Raw genomic sequence first — 19,031 nt, forward strand, 5'->3', positions numbered from 1 at the left:
GTTCCTTAAGTGATTCCTTTACGTCATTTGCAATGCAGATTACTCGGGGACGGATTTGGCTTGATTTCCCGTTGAATTCTCCACATTTCTGCAATAAAGTACAAAATACGGAAGTAGACGGAAATAGAGAGAAATGTAGCATAAACTACAAGAATGTGCTCTGAAATGCGTGTAAAATGGGATGTAAAACATCATATAAATGACACGCATCAAACTTCCCCAAACCAAACCCTTGCTTGTCCCCAAGCAAGAACTAGACTCGATCTAATGACCTAATGGAACGAGTTCAATCTCAGAGCGAAATGCAAACTGTAAGGCCTAAACCAATTTAATGCACAACCAACAATCAATTAGTAATGCGAATCATGCAAACGAGTTATGAAGCCGTCAAAGACTGCTGAACCGTCAATTGTAGAGACTTATCAAATTGGACTCTCACGGGTCGCTCAAATCACTCAATAAGTACAGGTGAATATTTGTAAGATAGAAAGAATTAATTTTGTAGTGACTCTCACCTAACTACGACCTATGAAAACATGCCAGCAATAAAAATATGAAAATGACCTCTATGACCGTACATACGCATTCCAACCAAACAGATGACCAATGACACATGCCGAGGTATATATGGGATATGTGAGGTATGGGTAAGAAGAGGCAAAACATTTTATGGTAAAGTGGAGGTACAGGTGATCAAGCTAGTACCAAAACGGAACCAAGTGGCAACATCCAACTTCTTGCTCAAAATCAAACGAAGCAGTGCTATAGCAAGCACAAAACTCACAATCTCCAAACTATCAAATCAATAAACTCCCCATAGGATATAAATGAAACATGGGAGCAAAAATCGCCAAAAGATAAGGATTAAATTATGCGAATTGATTTCTTTTTTCGAATCTCAGTCGATCGACCATAAGGAGCAGTCGATCGACTGCTTTGAACAGTACAGAACCTCCCTTTTCTTTTTCTTTTTTCGAATCTTTTTTTCTCATTTTTTCTTTTTATATTTCTTTCTTTCCTTCTTTTCATTTTCCCAACAACATCTCAATCGAGCAAATACCACCAAAAACGAAGTAACAACCCCAAGAACACAGACTACTAGCTTGACAAAGGACAGGCTAAATGTAGGATGTAGTAAATGGGACAAAAAAGGATATTTTTGGCAGTGTGGAGTTATTGGCCATAATGAGAAAAGGAAACCTCTACCACATGTGTCAGCAAACCACAGACCGAATGCGTACAGGTATTAAGTAGATCAAATTCATATTCATGCAAATTAAGGAAACATGTCTCATAAGGAGTACTACTCACATTCCTAGATAAACCGGTCAAGAATGTCACCAGTTAAAGGCTCTAAAACTCAGAAATATGATGTAGCTTGCCAATTATTAAAGTCAAGTCTCAAGTTCAGCAAGATAATTAACGAAAACTCGTAGATATGCATTTACGATTCTACTAATAACATGTTGATCTAGCAAGGCTCAGGCAAAACAGGTGCAAATGCAAAATCATCATAGAAATACTACCGTTCCGACTCAATCTATATGCTAAAATAAACGTGCATTTTATGGGAATTTTTGAAATTTATTCAATTTTTTTTTTTGATTTTTTTTATTTTCGATTTATATATGAGAAAAAGACAAATGCAAAACAAAAAAAAATAAACGTGAATGCAAGCAAATGAAATGCGACGCAAAACCCTTCCCCAAACCAAATCGCACAATGTCCTCATTGTGCAAAATCATGTAATGAAGAAAAAAGAAATGGGAATTTGCGTATATTGAAATAAATAAACATGACGTGAAGTGAAATTCGGGAACTTACAAGACTTTAAGCGCGACAAAGGAAACCTCCCCAAACCAGCGTGAGCTAGGAGGTTTCAGTAGCCAGCAGTGCTACTAAAAAGAGTGCCTGAAAGACAAAAATTACCACGCATAAGACTGAGAAAACAATTTTGAAGTGGAAATATGTGCACAAATGAGAAAATTAGAAGAAATAAATAATTGGACGGAAAAGAAAGCGGAGTAGAAAACTCCCTTAGGTCCGCATATCGACCAAACACAGTAGGGGAGAGGTCGTGAACGAATATAGCAGCAGCAGTGGTCGATCGACCAAGGAGATCAGTCGATCGACCATGTGGGCGTGAACAGTAGCTCCTGTAAACCTGCAATTCAGTCGATCGACCAATGGTGCCGTCGATCGATGAAAACACTTCTTTGCGGCGTCTTATTTCTTCGTAATTGCTCAATGATTTGAGCTAACAAGCTCTAAATACCTGCAAATGCACAATAGTACGCGCCCAAAATTGCGCAAAACCCAGAATAAAGTCTAGAGTACTTAAAAATCCTAAGCAAATAAAATAAAAGCGAAGTTTTCGCGCACACAAAAAGCAATAAAGTTGTCTTAACAAAGTAAATAAAGAGAAGTTCGTGACGAGATTGATCAACTAATAGTTGATCAAGAAGGACCACGGTATGGCCCACTTCGTCGGCTTCTGGCTACTAGAGGTAGCCTCATTGGTGCTTATGTTATCAGTTTCACCCTTCTTAGCTTCGACAGTCGGAGAGCTCAATGGATCAACTTCGTCATCTCCCCAATCAAGGATTTCCTTGGAATCGTCGGAATCCAAATCAGACCATCTCACCTTGGCTGGCTCACCTTCCACTTCCTCATCGGTCCCATAGCTTAGGCATCCAAGACCTCCTCTTTGAATGATAGGCTTTGTCGTGGCTGGAGTGACTTGTAGCACTTCCTTCCCCAAACCAGCTCCTGCATTATCTAAAACAACAGATTCTTCCTCCTTCTTGCTCCCAATCTGGGGCGGAGGGGTTAACACAGCAGTAGTAATAGAGACAGGCAATTCAGGAAGCACAAAGTACGATTTCTTTTCAGAAACCGTGTTACAAGTAACAGGCCACATGGGATCCTTCTTTTTAGCAGGTTGGGCAAAAATGATAGAATGTTTCCCAACTTTGAAGGTCAAAGTTCCGAGCCTACGTCAATAATCGCACCGGCGGTGTGCGAAACGGCCTTCCTAGGATGATCGGTATATGGGCATCCTCAGGCATGTCAAGGACAACAAAGTCAACAGGGAAGAAAAACTTCCCTATTTGGACGGGTATGTCCTCTAGGACTCCTATAGGCTCGACCGCAGATCGGTCAGCCATCTGAACTGTCATGTCTGTGATAGCAAACCGGGTCAACTTAAGTTTTCTAGCTAAACTCAAGGGCATGACACTTATACTAGCCCCTAGGTCACATAATGCCTTCTCAATTGAGAAGGTACCTATTTTGCAAGGAACAGAAAAAGCTACCGGGTCCTCTAACTTATGGGCGCGCGTGTGAGACAAGTAAGAGCAAGACTCTTTAGTTAACGCAACAGTGTGAACATGTTCAAGCGATTTTTTCTTTGACAATAAATGTTTCATAAACTTAGTGTATCTTTGGCACTTGGTTAACTAACTCAAGGAAGGGTACACAACATTCAAGCTACGAATAACTTTCTCAAATTCTTGAAAGATACTGTTCCTTCGTCGGCACGAGTCTCTCCGGATATGGGGTCAATAAGGAGTACCTTGGCTCTCTCCTCCAATTCACGCGCACCGGCATCCTTGGACTTAGGCTGAAAGTCCGTCACCTTCTCTTTGTTGAAGCTAGACCCCTCCTCGGATCGTCTCAAATGAGAACCATTAACCGTCATTGGGTCGAACTTGGGCGGGACCGACCCATCAAGACTCGGTCTCCCCCAAAATCTTCGGGACCGTGGTGCCCCGAAACAAGTGGTCTCGTAGGTTATTTGGCATTAAAGGACGAAATTCTTCAAGATCGCAGCGATCTCGGTCGATCGACCACTCTCCTCGGTCGATCGGCCGAGATGTCTGATTCGAAGCTCCTGTACCCGTGCTTGATCGATCGATTGGGTATATCGATCGATCGATCAAATACCTGCGACGTCTTTTTCTTTGATTTGTTCGTTGAAGCTTTCTCTTGACTTATTTCCGGCTCATCTTTTCCAACAGCATCCTCAACCATGGCAGGACCATCAAGTGTGGACCCGCTCCTCAAAGTGATGGCATTTAGGGTCTCCTTTTGTTCGGGTTGAGTGGGTAAGTGTCCGGGAGCTCGAGTGTTACTTTTACTAGCCAATTGAGCAATTTGGCTCTCTAGTAACTTCATCCCGGCCTCTCTTGCTTGGGACTCCTTTAGCAACAGATTCTTAAGCTCGGAAAATTCAGAATTCTGTGTTTGTTGCTGCTGCGGCACATAAGGGGGCTTTTGATATTGCTGTTGCTTTTGATGAGGAGGCACATAGGGTTGCTGCTGCGGCGGATGTTGGGTTGGATTTTGGACATTTTGGCTCCTCCAACTCAAGTTTGGGTGGCTTGGCTCGTAGTAGGTGTTTGTCTGCCTATAGTGTTGAAAGGCAGCACAAGATTCAAAGGGGCTAGGGCAATTTTTCGAGACATGGCCTTCACCTCCACACCTTTCACAGACGAAAGGACCGTCTGACACTGCATTGACTTGGTACATCCCACCTTTAAAAGCTCCTCCTAGCTCATACTTGTCAAACCTCGCAGTAAGAGCCTCAAGTGCAGCTACAGAAGAGGATTCAGCAGCTCTCCTCTGGTTCCCTCTAGAATTCCCATATTCGGCCTTGTGGGTAGCTAGATCGTCAATGATCTTCCACCCCTTGGTTGCTCCCAAATTTTCAGCGAATCTTCCATTGGCTGCAGCATCCAAAATGGCCCTCTGATCGTCGTACAACCCATTGTAGAAATGATTGCACAAACTCCACTTTTCGAACCCATGATGCGGTATGGTTCGCACCAACTTCTTGAATCGGACCCATGCTTCATGGAAATTCTCATCTGGCCCTTGTTTAAAGCCCGTGATTTGAGCTCTAATAGCGATCGTCCTTGAAGCAGAGAAATACTTCTTGTAGAACGCCAATGCCAATGTATTGCAATCGGTGATCCCCTGAACAGTTCGGTCCAAACCTCTATACCATTCCCTTGCAGCATCACGAAGGGAGAAGATGAACATAGTCTCCTTGATTTGGTCCTGGGTCACGCCAGCCGGTGGGGGTATGGAACAGCAGTAGTCAATAAAGGTCTCCATATGCTTAGCTGCATCTTCATTTGCAGCTCCCCCAAACTGGTTTCTCTCAACCATAGTGATGTAGGCAGGCTTTGGTTCGAATTTCCTGGCATCTCCTGGTAACTCGAACCCCTTATATAAGTTGTCGGCTGTCGGCTCAGAATAACTAGCTATACTTGCTTCCTCGGCCATGACTGGAATTTCCGGGGAAGTAACTGTCTCGGCTGAAGAAGTAGAAACGGGCGAAGACTGTGGGTCTTCTTCGAACAGATCGTTCTCGTAATAGCTTGACAGAGTACTCAGCTCTTCCTCCGTCGGTAATACCCTTTGTGTTCGTCTCAACTCGCGCAAGGATCTTTCAAGCTCAGGGTTCAATGGTACTAATTCTCCACCCTGTGACCTGCGCATAAGAAGAAACTACAAAAAGAATATAAGAAAAGTTTAAGGAACGGATGTCCCTTAAACTAAGAAAGACTAAAATTAAAAACAACTAAAATTAGGACTATTGCCTCCCCGGCAACGGCGCCAAAATTTGATACCCGTCGTTGTGAGTACCAAAGATAAAATTTATAATCTCCTATTAAGACTAACCTAGGCTAGTGGTAACAGGGTCGAACCACAAGGAGGCAGTTGTAAACTTTAGTTGATTTATGTTCAGTCTGAGGTAACTATTGTGGGGGTTGATTTGAATTGGTCTAAGACTAAGAGCAAACAAAGATAATAAACTAAAAAAATACGATTTAAACAGATAAAAGAAAGGTACTAGGATGGTTGGCTCATTATAGCTTCGGCGGCAGCAAACTAAGTTGGTCTGAATCAAACACAGGTAAGGCGGGAAATAAAGAGGTCCTCTCGGTCCACTCTTAACAAATAGCATCTCTCGATCTCGCTATAGGTCCCTAATGTCACTAATACTGACTCTCGTCCTGAAAAGTGACTAACGGTCTAAACTATACCTATCTTTCGATCTTAGCACAGTCTAGTCGATTTAATTGATGGTCTAATAACCTCCCCTACCTTTCGATCTAATGGGTCAGTCACGAAATAGGTATCTAACTGGTCGCATGCATTCGATTCGTTAAATATAAGATTAAATTCAATTAAAACGAGGGAAAACCCTACGAGGTCAGTCGATCGACTGGCAATATCAGTCGATCGACCAACACGCGAGACAATCCTTTCTAATCTAAAGCCGCCTATGCCATAAATCGCCTACATCCTAGCACTAAAGGATTAGCTACTCATGCTAAAGGTAAAAACAACAATAAAACTAATAACAATTACTGAATTCATGCTTAAAGTAAATAACAAATAGCGATAGGACGATAATTGGCTTTGGGACACTAACTATCAAATCTACACTAATGAAGAAATTAAAACAATAAACTAAAATTAGGGCAGAATGAATACCGAGATTTAAGAGGAAAGATTAAGAACAAGGGCAGAATTCCAATGCTAAAATCGATATCCAAAACCCTAATTACTCGAATAAATTAAAACTGAAAGTACTGTATTGTGATAAAAACTTGGATAGAAAACTGATGTCTAACTTGATTGTTTATGTTACGTTATATAGCAATCAACGTAACACCTTATTTCCTAAACCTAAACTTCACGGGCTTCAAGATTCACGGTCTTTTAATTTACGTCTGGAATAGCGAACTGGTCGATCGACTGCATATGGTGGTCGATCGACTGCTCCTCAGCAAACAATAGCTTCTGGATCCCGATAGTTGGTCGATCGACTGAGGGTGATGGTCGATCGACTACTTGAGCTGCTACTTGACTTCTTAAAACTCGTGGACTTGTCTTTTGGGCCTTGGATTGCGCACCAAGCTCGTTCCTTAAGTGATTCCTTTACGTCATTTGCAATGCAGATTACTCGGGGACGGATTTGGCTTGATTTCCCGTTGAATTCTCCACATTTCTGCAATAAAGTACAAAATACGGAAGTAGACGGAAATAGAGAGAAATGTAGCATAAACTACAAGAATGAGCTCTGAAATGCGTGTAAAATGGGATGTAAAACATCATATAAATGACACGCATCAAGGACACATTTCCCAACATCTTGGTCCTATCGGATACTAGAGGTGAGATGCAAGCTTCTAGTTGCGATATGATCGTCGGGATCGATGTTCTCATCCGTTCTTATGGTGAGATGCAAGCCATAAGTATGAATGCGACATTAGTAGCCACGTCCCGTACAATGTTTGTTAAGAGGTTTTTAAAGTAATGGCTATGGTTTCCGTCCATGTATTTTCTATTTAATTGACCCGTTATTTATCTTCTTCATATGATTCGATGCCTAATCTCATATCTATGTTATATTTCCTTGAATTGCGTGCTTTTGTCTAAACGACCGTATTCGTGTCTTCCATATTATTTTAATTATCTCACATAAATAGTTGAGCCGAGTTAATATGAAATTGGTTGACTTCGTTATTCTACTCCCTTGAATGCATATTTAATATTATGTACCATGCCTATCTCATTATGAATGTAATATGCCTATCTCATTATGATTATCGTTTATATCCCCTTGTTCATTATTATTCAAGTATGATGTATGATCAATATATTTAACTAAGTTCTTGCTTACTTGTATTTTGACATATTGTGGCTGGGAGAACCCTGAGTTACTCCCCACTGACTGTGGCGTTCATGTTTACATGAATGACAGGTTTGTGATGCAGATTATATGGGGAAGACGTGTGAGCTAGCGAGAACGTTGACCCTTGGACTTTAGTTACCGTTTTTCTTAGACTCACCTATCTTTAGACTTGTGCTTATTCGTGGGATATCTTTTCCCCAACGCACTTTGTTTTTAATTGTAAAACTTAATTATTTTACTTTTCATTTCCGTTTGATCACTAATGGTGGATTTCGCACTTTAAACTTTTAAAGGTTTTAAAAATCTCGAATTTTCCGCTTAGATTTATTAGTTCTCTTTGATGCCCTATCGAGGGATGTCAAAGTAAACATGACGACATATATGTTATTGTTGCAAATGTGACAACCTTAGTTGAAGAATGTACGATTGTTATGTTTTAAGATTATTCTTAACATGTTAACATAATAGACTAAATATGTTGATATGTATATATATATATATATATATATATATATATATATATATATATATATATATATATATATATATATATATATATATATATATATATATATATATATAGAGAGAGAGAGAGAGAGAAGAGATCAACTAAGGCCAACATATGTATTTGAGTCCATAAGTTCTATTAAGGGCCCTTGGATGGTGAAAATGGATGGCCAAGATCAACCTCCAAAAAGTGTGTTTATGGTTTAATATCACTCATTCTCTCCTCCTTCACTAATCCTTCTAATTAATCACTAATTCATTTTAACTTCTTTTCCTCTCATCCACTTCTCTCACATATCACACAACTCATCTCCTCTCTCAAACCCCAAAAAATCCAAATAAATAAAAAAACCCCAAAAACCCAAATAAATAAATAAAACCCAAAAAATCCAAATAAATCAAAAAACCCAAAAAAACCAAATAAATAAAAAAACCCAAATAAATCATTCATTCCTCTCTTCCTCATTCGCCACCACCCACCACTATCCTACCCGACACACCCACCTCCACCACCGCCGTCGGTAAATTCTATAAACTCGTTTTTTTTTTTTTTCGCGTCTCGGTTTTTTTCGTCACTTTTTTTTTGTTTTGTTTTTTTCAGATTTTGTGTTAAATTTGTTGTTTGGGGTCGGTTTATTTTTTTTGTTGATTTTTGTTGGTTTTTGTTCTTACTTATTCTTTTCAAATCTCTTCTTGTTATACTTTTGTTTTTTTAAATTTCGGGTTTTAAATATCGTTTTTTTTGGTGATATACTTTTTATTTTTACAAATGTCGTTTCTTTAAAATTCGTCTTGTTATATAAATTTTCAGCTTTAAATTTAAATGTATATATTTTTTTTTCTCAAATTTCAATGTTTATAACTCCAATCTCTTGTTTTATAAAATTATTTAAAATTATGTATAACTTCAATCAACATTATGTATAACTTCACTGACATTATGTATAACTTTAATTTATATTATGTACAACTTCAATGATATTGTGTGCAACTTCACCGATATTATGTATAACTTCAATGAACATTATGTATAACTTCACTGATATTATGTATAACTTCACTGGCATTATGTATAACTCCACTGACATTATGTATAACTTCACTGACATTATGTATAACTTTAACTTACATTATGTACAACAATGTCATTGTGTTAGTTTCAAATCTTAATTATATTTGGACAAAAGTTATACTATTATGGATTAAAGTTACACGATTTTGGACTAAAGTTATACAAAAAAGGACTAAAATTATAATATTATGGACTAAAGTTATACAGAAAATGACTAAAGTTATACTATTATGGACTAAAGTTACACAATTTTGGACTCAAGTTATACAAAAAAGGAATAAAGTTATACTATTATGGACTAAAATTATACAAAAAAGGACTAAAGTTATACTATTATTGACTAAAGTTACACAATTTTGGGTTAAAGCTATAGAGAAAAAGACTAAAGTTATACCATTTTTGTATAACTTTAGTTCTTATTTGTATAACTTTAGTCCACATTTGTATAACTTTAGTCTATTTTTGTATAACTTTTACTCATTTCGATAAATTTGTTGGAATTTATATAATTTTATGTAACTTTAGTCCAATTTTTTGTATAACATTAGTCAAAATTTGAATTGATATAAGTATTGTTTGTATAACTTTAGTCAATTTTTGTATAACTTTAGTCTTTATTTGTATAACTTTAGTCCATATTTGTATAACTTTAGTCCGTTTTTGTATAATTTTAGTCCGTTTTTGTATAACTTTAGTCCTTATTTGTATAATTTCTGTCATTTTTTGTATAACTTTAGTCCATTGTGTAACTTTAGTCCAAAATTGTATAACTTTTTTCCATAATAGTATAACTTCAGTCATTTTTTGTATAACTTTAGTCCAAATTTGTATAACTTTAGTTCAAAATTGTATAACTTTAGGAATATAAATTCAGATTTGAACCAACACATAAGAAGATGATAGTAAAGTGACACATATTGTATAACATTAGTTCAAAATTGTCAGTTACATATCATAAATTGTGAATAAAAATAAACCAATAAGTCAAAAAAGTACAATAAAAAAACTTGAATAATAATAATAAAAAATTAACCAATAAGTAAAAAAAAAAACAAATAACAAAAAAAAATCAAATAACAAAAAAACAAAAAACAAAAAAACCAAAACCAAACCAAACAAAAAAACCAAACAAAACAAACTTGAATGGTTGTGTAACTTCAATTTACACAATGTATAACTTTAGTCGTAAATAGTATAACTTTAATGTAAAAAGGGTATAACTTTAGTCGTAAATTGTATAACTTTAATGTTTTAAGGGTATAACTTTAGTCGTAAATAGTGTAACTTTAATGTTTTAAGGGTATAACTTTAGTCATAGATAGTATAACTTTAATGTTTTAAGGGTATAACTTTAGTTGTAAATAGGGTAACTTTTATAAAACCAAATAAATCTGAACAATTAAAATCAACAAATCTAAAACCAATAGATATGAACTTTAGTCCAAACCAAATGAAAAAAAAAACGAAAAAAACAAGATCTAACAAAAATTAATTAAATAACAACACACCACATAATAAAATTTTAGCTTAATATCAATAAACAAAGAAAGAATGGATTGAAAAACAAAAACCGATAAAAAAAACAAACAAAACCAACACAAAAAAAGGAGATCAGAGAGATGGTGGTGGAAAATAAAACAAAAACAATAAAATAAATCTGAAAAAAAAAAGGAGCAAAATAAGTATGACGGCATCGACACACAATGACGGTGTGGTATTTGTATAACGATCAGTGACAATAAAAACCAAAAAAAAAAAAACCAAAATGGAACGAGATCTGAAAAACGGAAAAAAAAAACCAAAAAATTAAAAAAAAAATCAAAAAAAAAGAGAAAGGAAGAGGAAAAGGGGAGATCTGAAAACCAAAAAAAATGGAAGGAGGAGGAAGGAAGGACGGCGGGAGGAGGAGGAAGGTCGGTGGAGGGAGGATTGGCGGCAGGAGGTGCGGGGGTGACGGCGGGAGGAGGAGGAAGGAAGGACGGTGGGAGGGAGGAGGGTGGCGAGGCGAGTTGCCGGTGGGGCTGGTGTTGCTGCTGATGTCGGTGTTGTCGGTGGGGCTGGTGCTGCTGCTGTTGTCGGTGGGGCTGGCGAGGCGAGTTGCCGGTGGGGCTGGTGAGGAGGCGGGTTTGGTTCGTGGGTTGTGGGGTGGGTTGTGGGGTGGGTCGTGGTGGTGGAAGGGTTGTGTTTGTTTTGTTTTAGTTTATTTTGGTTTGGTTTTTTTTTTTGAGAGAATGGGAGAGAATGAGGGGATGAGAGAAGTGTGAGAGAATGAATAATGAGGAAGTGAGTAGGGAAATTAGAATGAGGAAGGAGTTATACAAGATTAGAAGGAGTTATACAAGGATTAGGGAGGGAGATTAGGGAGGGGGAATTGTGACCCTTCAATGAGATGTAATCTCATCCCTCCATCCCTTCCATCCGCCCTTATAAGGACTTAGGGACTCATATGATATGAGGGCCTTACTAGAACCCTTCTATATATATATATATATATATATATATATATATATATATATATATATATATATATATATATATATATATATATATATATATATAGAATCGGGATCTGTACGAACCAAATTATGGTGCGAACCGTACGAACTCCTTTCTAAGGGTCAAATTTATCTCAGCCCAATCACTTAAAAGGGGCCCAAACCTCACAAATAATCCCTTACTTTTCATTACTCGTATCCCCAACATACCCAACCCCATACATTTTAATCCTTATCCTCTCTCACTCCCCAACCACCAGCACCAACACTCGCCATCACTAACCACATTATTACGCCGGCGACGATTCCGACGACCCAAATATCTCCGGCCAATGCGAACCACTAGCCCATTATTTGTTGATTACTCGTTGCTTCCTCTCTCTCATATCTCACCACCAAAGCACCCCACCCTCACTTGTCGGCGGCTTCACCGACGGCATCACCGAAAAATACTTCTACCTCAACCACGCCGGCATACCACCATTGCTCCACCATTAGATCTCGTTCATCGACGACACGATGACATCACTAAGTCGACGGTTTAATGGAGTATTCGGATCTCACTCTTTTTTTGAAACTTTCTGATTTAAACCTTTTCTTTCTTTCTTTCTTTTCTAATTTGAATATTTGATTGATTGTCACATCTCCTCCGTATATAATGTATTAATGCAAGATTACTTCCCATTATTATTATTATTTATTAATTAATTAATTAATTGATTGATTGATGCATGCTCTTGTTAGTATATCCTTTTAAAGTCCAGGAATGGCGGCGTTGTTGTTACTATACTTTTTAGTTTCTACAATTAGGAATAATTAGGAGGAATTAGGAATGAATGAATGATTGGATGATGATGAATTGATGATGATGCACTCCGATCCTTTAATAATGAATGCTGCATTATTATTAATACTATATAATCAAAGCCCTAGAAACAAGTTTTTAGTATAGTGTGTGGGTGTTGGTGGTCGTGAGCAATACGACGGCTATGCGAGAAGGTGGAAGTGGTGGTAGTTGCGGTAGTGGTGTGTGACGGTCAAAGTCGGTGGACAATGGTGGCGGCAGTGGCAGTAAATTTCTACTACCATTTAGATCTGGAACTTCTTTTTATGAGGTGAGTGAACCACAAATCTCTGCTAGTTAGGTAACCGATTGAAGGTCTATGGTCGTAGAATGGCGGGGTCGGTGGTGGTTGTGAAGAGTGGCGGTGATGTCGAGTCTATGGTGGTGGTGGTGGGGGAGGAGCGGTGGTGATGGTGGTGGCGGTGTCAATGGTGGTGGCGGTGTCAGTTGTGGTGGTGGTGGCGGTGTCAGTTGTGGTGGTGGGGGCAGCGGCGGTGGTGGTGGTGGGGTCGTGGTGGAGGGTTGGGGGCGTGGATACGCAAAGTACTACCCCGGATACACATGGTATTAGTACGGGATACATGTGTATCTAGTAGTAATACATGATATTAGTACGGGATACATGTGTATCTACTAGTAATACAATGTGTATCCAGAAGTATTATACTGCGTATCCGCAAAAAATATAAAATGTACCCCAACGTGTAACAATTTACACAAAGTGTATCCGCATATAATATAAAATGTATCCGCAAATAGTATAAAATGTATCTTGGACTTAGTTTTAAAAATCCCAAAAATTAGTGTTAAAAAGGTGTAAAAGTGTATCTAGAATTTTAGTGTGGAAAAAGTGTATCTACATATGTTATAAAATGTATCTTAATAAGAGGTGTATCTGGTAATGAAATAAAGTGTATCTGAAACAACAAAAAAAAAAAAAAAAAAAAAAAAAAAAAAAAAGAACTGGTTTGGAGCTAGTTCGTACGGTTCGTACGTTAAGGTAGTTCGTACACAACCCGCCCATATATATATATATATATATATATATATATATATATATATATATATATATATATATATATATATATATATATATATATATATATATATATATATATATATGTATTTACCTATGTTTGAGGAATGTACCAATGTCATATTTTTTGGTGTTCAAAATTATTCTTAATATGTTTAACATAATAAATTAAACATGGTGACATATATGTGATTCTTGAAAATGTGAACTCCTTATCAGAGATATGTACATATGTTTGAGTGTTTTGACCTGAACTTAACATGATAACATCGATGCTTGATAACATAGTGACGTATGTTAATATCTTTAAAATGTTACCACTTTGGTCGGGAAATGTAACTACGTACTTTATTACTAATAATGTGACCATATGGTGTACATATGTCACAACATTCATGTGGATACTTAAAATTGTTTAGAAGAAAAAAATCCACATTTCATCATAAGGTGGTTACAAAACCTAGAAGGTTTCACATCCCTAACATCATGAGAGACTAAAAAGTGTGACCTAAAAGAACACATCATTAATCAAACCACCAATGTAATACCCGCTATGTTTAAGGACCCTTTGACCGACCATTTGACCCGGAAGACCCTAGAAGGGAATAGGTGAGAGGATAAGTGAGGATAAGTGACTTATGCATTTTATTACTCGACCTAGTAGAGGCTACTCGGCCGAGTATTGGGAACACTCAACCGAGTAGGGCTTACTCGGCCGATTATGTTAGTACTCAACCGAGTATAGCCGCTGTTGACGCGTTATTATAAAACGCAAGTTCACAAGTCTTATTTCATTTTCGACGGTTCCATTTCTCTCTAACCCTGATATATCCCTCTCTCACCTATCACCCACCTTTCCCTACACTCTCATATAGCCTAGACACTAACCATGGAAGGGGATTGGGTTACATATAAAGGATGCTAGTGAGGATGTCTTCGTTGTCGTTGTCGGTTCGCGTCGCTAGGTAAGTCGTTGTTTTGTTGTCGTCTTTCAGTAGGTTTCTGGGGTAGTCTTGTAATAGGATGTGGTTACCGTTTGTAGGAATGCGTCTCGGGGTCTTGCTTGGCTAATTGTTGGATGCATTTTCATAGATTGGCGATAAGGTAGGGTTTTCCCTACTCAGTTCCTATTTAATTGATTTGAGATTGTGTTGTATTGTGTACGATTGATTGTCTGCTGATCATTGTTGGAGCGTTGGTGTTGGTGTGGTTGTGGTGATGGTTGTTGAGTGGAGTCACTTGCGGGAGTGGCTTCACGCCCAAGTTTCGCCCTCTGTGGAACCCGCCACAGAAGGGGATGTGCACATTAATTAACAGGGTTATCACTCGCTGATGAGCGGGGCTTAGGTGGGGATTGGCTGCGGTGCCCCATTGGCGGCGAGGGTTACCTGTTGCGATGGGTAATCTGGCAGGGCTACACACTTCGGTGTGTAGTCGGTTACTATGTGAGATCGAGAGTTTGGAGATGGAGGATGATCAGCTGGTTGCCTTTTGTACTTATCTTATTTTTGTTATTCAGTAACTAACCCCGTGTTGTTGTTTTGTAAAAACTGTGGTGATCCATTCGGGGATAGTGAGCAGTTGGTTTAGCAGGTACAGTTGGTCTTGTTGCTTACAGGCTTGGAAGGGAATCGAGTCACCACGCTACCGGAGTAGATGTCCTTGACGCACGAGCTTAGTAGCTATCATAGTTATCACTTTGTATCTTGTTACATTGATTTATGTTGTAAAGTCTTAAAGTATTTTAATAAATGTTCTTCTAGTGTTTATTTGATCTACTACCTCGGGCAACCGAGATGGTAACACCTCCATACATTAGGATGGTCCTTAGTAAGACAACTTGGTGTACATGGGTGTTACAACCAAGTACTAACTCTTTAATATTACAAACCGACGGTTACATCAACGGGTCATGCCCCTTATTCATTTCTTCTTGGGAGGCTTTGGAGGACGGGCAACAGTACTAACACTATTATAAACATGACCTCCTTCAAGCTTCGTCCAATAGTTGACTTTGTCTTCTCACTTGTAGTGGCTCTGGTTGCACATGAATCTCTGCAAGATGAGTATGAAAATGTTAGACATATACTAAAATTTCAGATTAAAATTATGTTATACAAAAACAGTCATGTCACCATATATACCATAATTGTTACCATTTTTAATGTTGTCACATAAAATCAACAACATCCTACGATAGCTACATTTACTGAAAGATGATCACATTTGCACCACTAACCAATATGTCACCATGTGTTAGCATAGATGTAACCATATTAAGCTAAGCTGATTACACTACTTTAATGTTCAACATACTCAAACACATGTACATATCAGGCTAACATGGTCACATTTTAACACTAAAATATACATTAAAAGAGCCGTCCAAATAAAACATATGTCAGCACATTCTAACTAATATGATAATATTTAAAACATGGTTACATTTCGAGACTAAGGTAGTAACACTTTGCTATGTCACCATGTTTATTCACAAATGTTACCATCATAACATTCATTCACACATTTTAAGTAATACTATAACATTTCAAGTAGGGTTACATTTCAAGACAAATGTGGTAATATTTACATATGTCACCAAGTTTATTCATATATGTTATCAGCATAACCTTCATTCACACATTCTAAGTAATATATATGAATGTTATCATTAAAACACTGATTTACACATTCCAACTAATATGACAACTTTTCCAACATGATTACATTTCAATATTAAGGTAATAACATTTTTAACACAAACCATGTGTCAACATGTTAATTGTTAGATGTGTAATTGTTACATTTCAGTTTAAGGTGATAACGTTGCTATAGAAATCCACATGTCACCATTTTTACTCATATGTTTTCATTTTAAGAAGTTTTGAGATAAAATCAAACAACTCGTATAATAGTTACATTTCTCAAGTAAGGTGATAACATTTTCTCATGTCACCGTAATATTCATAGATGTTATCATCATAATATTCATTCACATATTATAGCTAATATGATAACATTTCAAACAGGGTTACATTTCAAACTAAAATGGTAACATTTTTAACACAAATCAAATGTCACCATGTTTATTCATAGATGTTATAATTATAACATTCATTTTCACATTCTAAATAATATTTTGCTACATTTAAAACATGATTACATTTCGAGACTAAATTGGTTAAATTTTTAACACAAGGCATACGTCACCATATTTATTCTTAGATGTTATCATTATAACATTTATTCAAATCCAAACAAACATATTATTTAACGGTTACATTTCAATCTAAGGTGATAACATTGCTACAAAAACCCCTACGTCACCAATTTTACTCGTATATGTTTCCATTTTAAAGGCTTTGAGGTAAAATCAAACAGCTCGTATAATGATTACATCTCTCAACTAAGATGGTAACATTCTTAACACAATCTCATATGTCACCATGTTTATTCATATACGTAATCATTATAAGAGGCTTTGAGGTAAATAAAACAAACATAAATAAAATGATATCATCTCAATGTACAATATTACCATTGCATAGATAATTAAACCAACTCAACTGCAAAATAAAATAAAAATAAAAAAAAACACAATCTGGGCAATAGTAGCAAATTAAAGCAAAATCCTCATCTAAATTAGAACTCTAAACCTCTATGATTTGGATAAAATCCTCATTTTTTTGATATAATAACTCAGATCTGCACATTAAAACACAAAAAATTCAAACTTTTTAACATAAATCAAACAAAAATCTAATAAATCAAAACACAAAAGATTTATACCATGTTTATTCTTTGGTTTTTATGTTAACAAAATAAACATTTTGAAAATCTTCCAAAAATAATTAGACAAAAAAATGAATCTTAATGAAACTAATGTAACCATTTTTTACAAATTAATTGTTAAACAAAAAACCCCCAACAATATTTTACAATAAATTACTAAACAAAAAATATCACCATAAAATCAACATGTTAAACACAATACCTTCCATATTTTTTTCGGGGTTATCCTTTTTGTAGGATGAAGATTGTATAGAGGAGATGTAATATGGAGATGAAGATTGTAGACGGAGGAGGAAGATGAACATGTGGAGAGATGATTTTTTTTTCAGTTTGTAATAAGATTGTAATGAACTGATGATGAGTATATTAGGGCTTTTAGAGAGAATGAAGCGAGACATAAATTAAGGGCTTTTTTTTCCCAGTTTGTAATAAGATCATGATGATGATGATGATGATGATGATTGATAGATAGGGAAGATGGAGATGATTTTGCAGATCTTGAAGATAAATATTAGGGTTTTTAGAGACAATGAAGAGAGAGGGTATGAAAAATCTCAAAATGAAAATGAAATTGTAATGTTACTGTTTGCATAGGGAAGGAGGAAAGTTTTTATCATTGTTTATTTTCAAACCAGTCCTCTCACTTATTATTTTATTTTCTAGCAAAGTGGGTCAACTTTACCCACATTCTCATAATATGGTATCAACTCGACCCGTCTTCAACTTGTGACGGATAGCTTCCGTCACAAATGAGAATTTGTGTATTATTAATAACTTGACAAGTTACTGTATGTTATTCTTGAACAAAAAATTATTATGATTGCGCAAAAATTTCTTTCGATTTGTTAAAACGATTCTCTTTACCGCTTGTTGGTATACCTCAAATCTATTTATCAAATTCGGGGCTTTGCCCCTCTTTCGTACCGGAAAAAAAACTCTATTTATCAAATCGATAAATGTGAAAATAAAACAAGCTCCGACCAATATAAAGCAATGTTGCAACCAGGTTTGGAAAGGATTTGCACCACCAAGGTGTGAAATACTCCAATGAGCAACACTTTGGTCGCCTATCGTTGCATAGTATGTTTTCATGGTGAGTATGGATGGAATGGTACTGTGATGTTTGGGGTATGACATGGATCTGTCTTTGGAAATTGATGATGCGTTTTTTTAGTGTGCAGTGACTCCCGCTTTGCTGATTTTGAGAAACATCAATGGGAAACATTTTTTCTCTGCGATTGTCGCTATTATTTTGAATTGAGAAATGAAGCTACTTTTGAGAACAAAAGTACCTATTTGGCCATGTATAAATGGACATGAAATTTTTGAGAGTTGACGTGTGGTGCAAAGCAAGGAAGGAGTATTTACTTTTCACTTTCGAAGAGTGGATAAATAAGTGGACAACATTGCGATCATGAAAGGAGAAAAGGATTGTGCAAATGAGGGCTTCGAGACCTAGTGTTTGTTAATGGTTTGCACGACTATTATGGTACTGTGTTGGATACCTTGTTTGTTTTTCTTTATTCGTTCTTTCTTTGTAAACTCATGTGAGACCCTACTCATTGTAGGTCTCT

The 19,031-nt window shown here is 36.7% G+C and overlaps 1 long non-coding RNA gene and 1 other non-coding gene across 2 annotated transcripts; one reads left to right on the top strand and one right to left on the bottom strand.

Annotated features, from left to right (window-relative positions):
- Window positions 1–4,801: 4,801 nt before the first annotated feature.
- On the top strand, window positions 4,802–4,908 carry LOC141616156 (small nucleolar RNA R71). Its single transcript, XR_012530524.1, has one exon. It is a non-coding gene; the product is annotated as a small nucleolar RNA R71 (small nucleolar RNA).
- Window positions 4,909–15,390: 10,482 nt separating this feature from the next.
- Window positions 15,391–18,143, bottom strand: LOC141614847 (uncharacterized). The gene is made up of 2 exons (XR_012529404.1): window positions 17,660–18,143; window positions 15,391–15,720 (listed from the first exon to the last, which is right to left on the bottom strand). It is a non-coding gene; the product is annotated as an uncharacterized LOC141614847 (long non-coding RNA).
- Window positions 18,144–19,031: the final 888 nt, after the last annotated feature.

Source organism: Silene latifolia, chromosome 11 (assembly GCF_048544455.1).
Source record: "Silene latifolia isolate original U9 population chromosome 11, ASM4854445v1, whole genome shotgun sequence".
Classification (NCBI taxonomy): Eukaryota; Viridiplantae; Streptophyta; class Magnoliopsida; order Caryophyllales; family Caryophyllaceae; genus Silene; species Silene latifolia.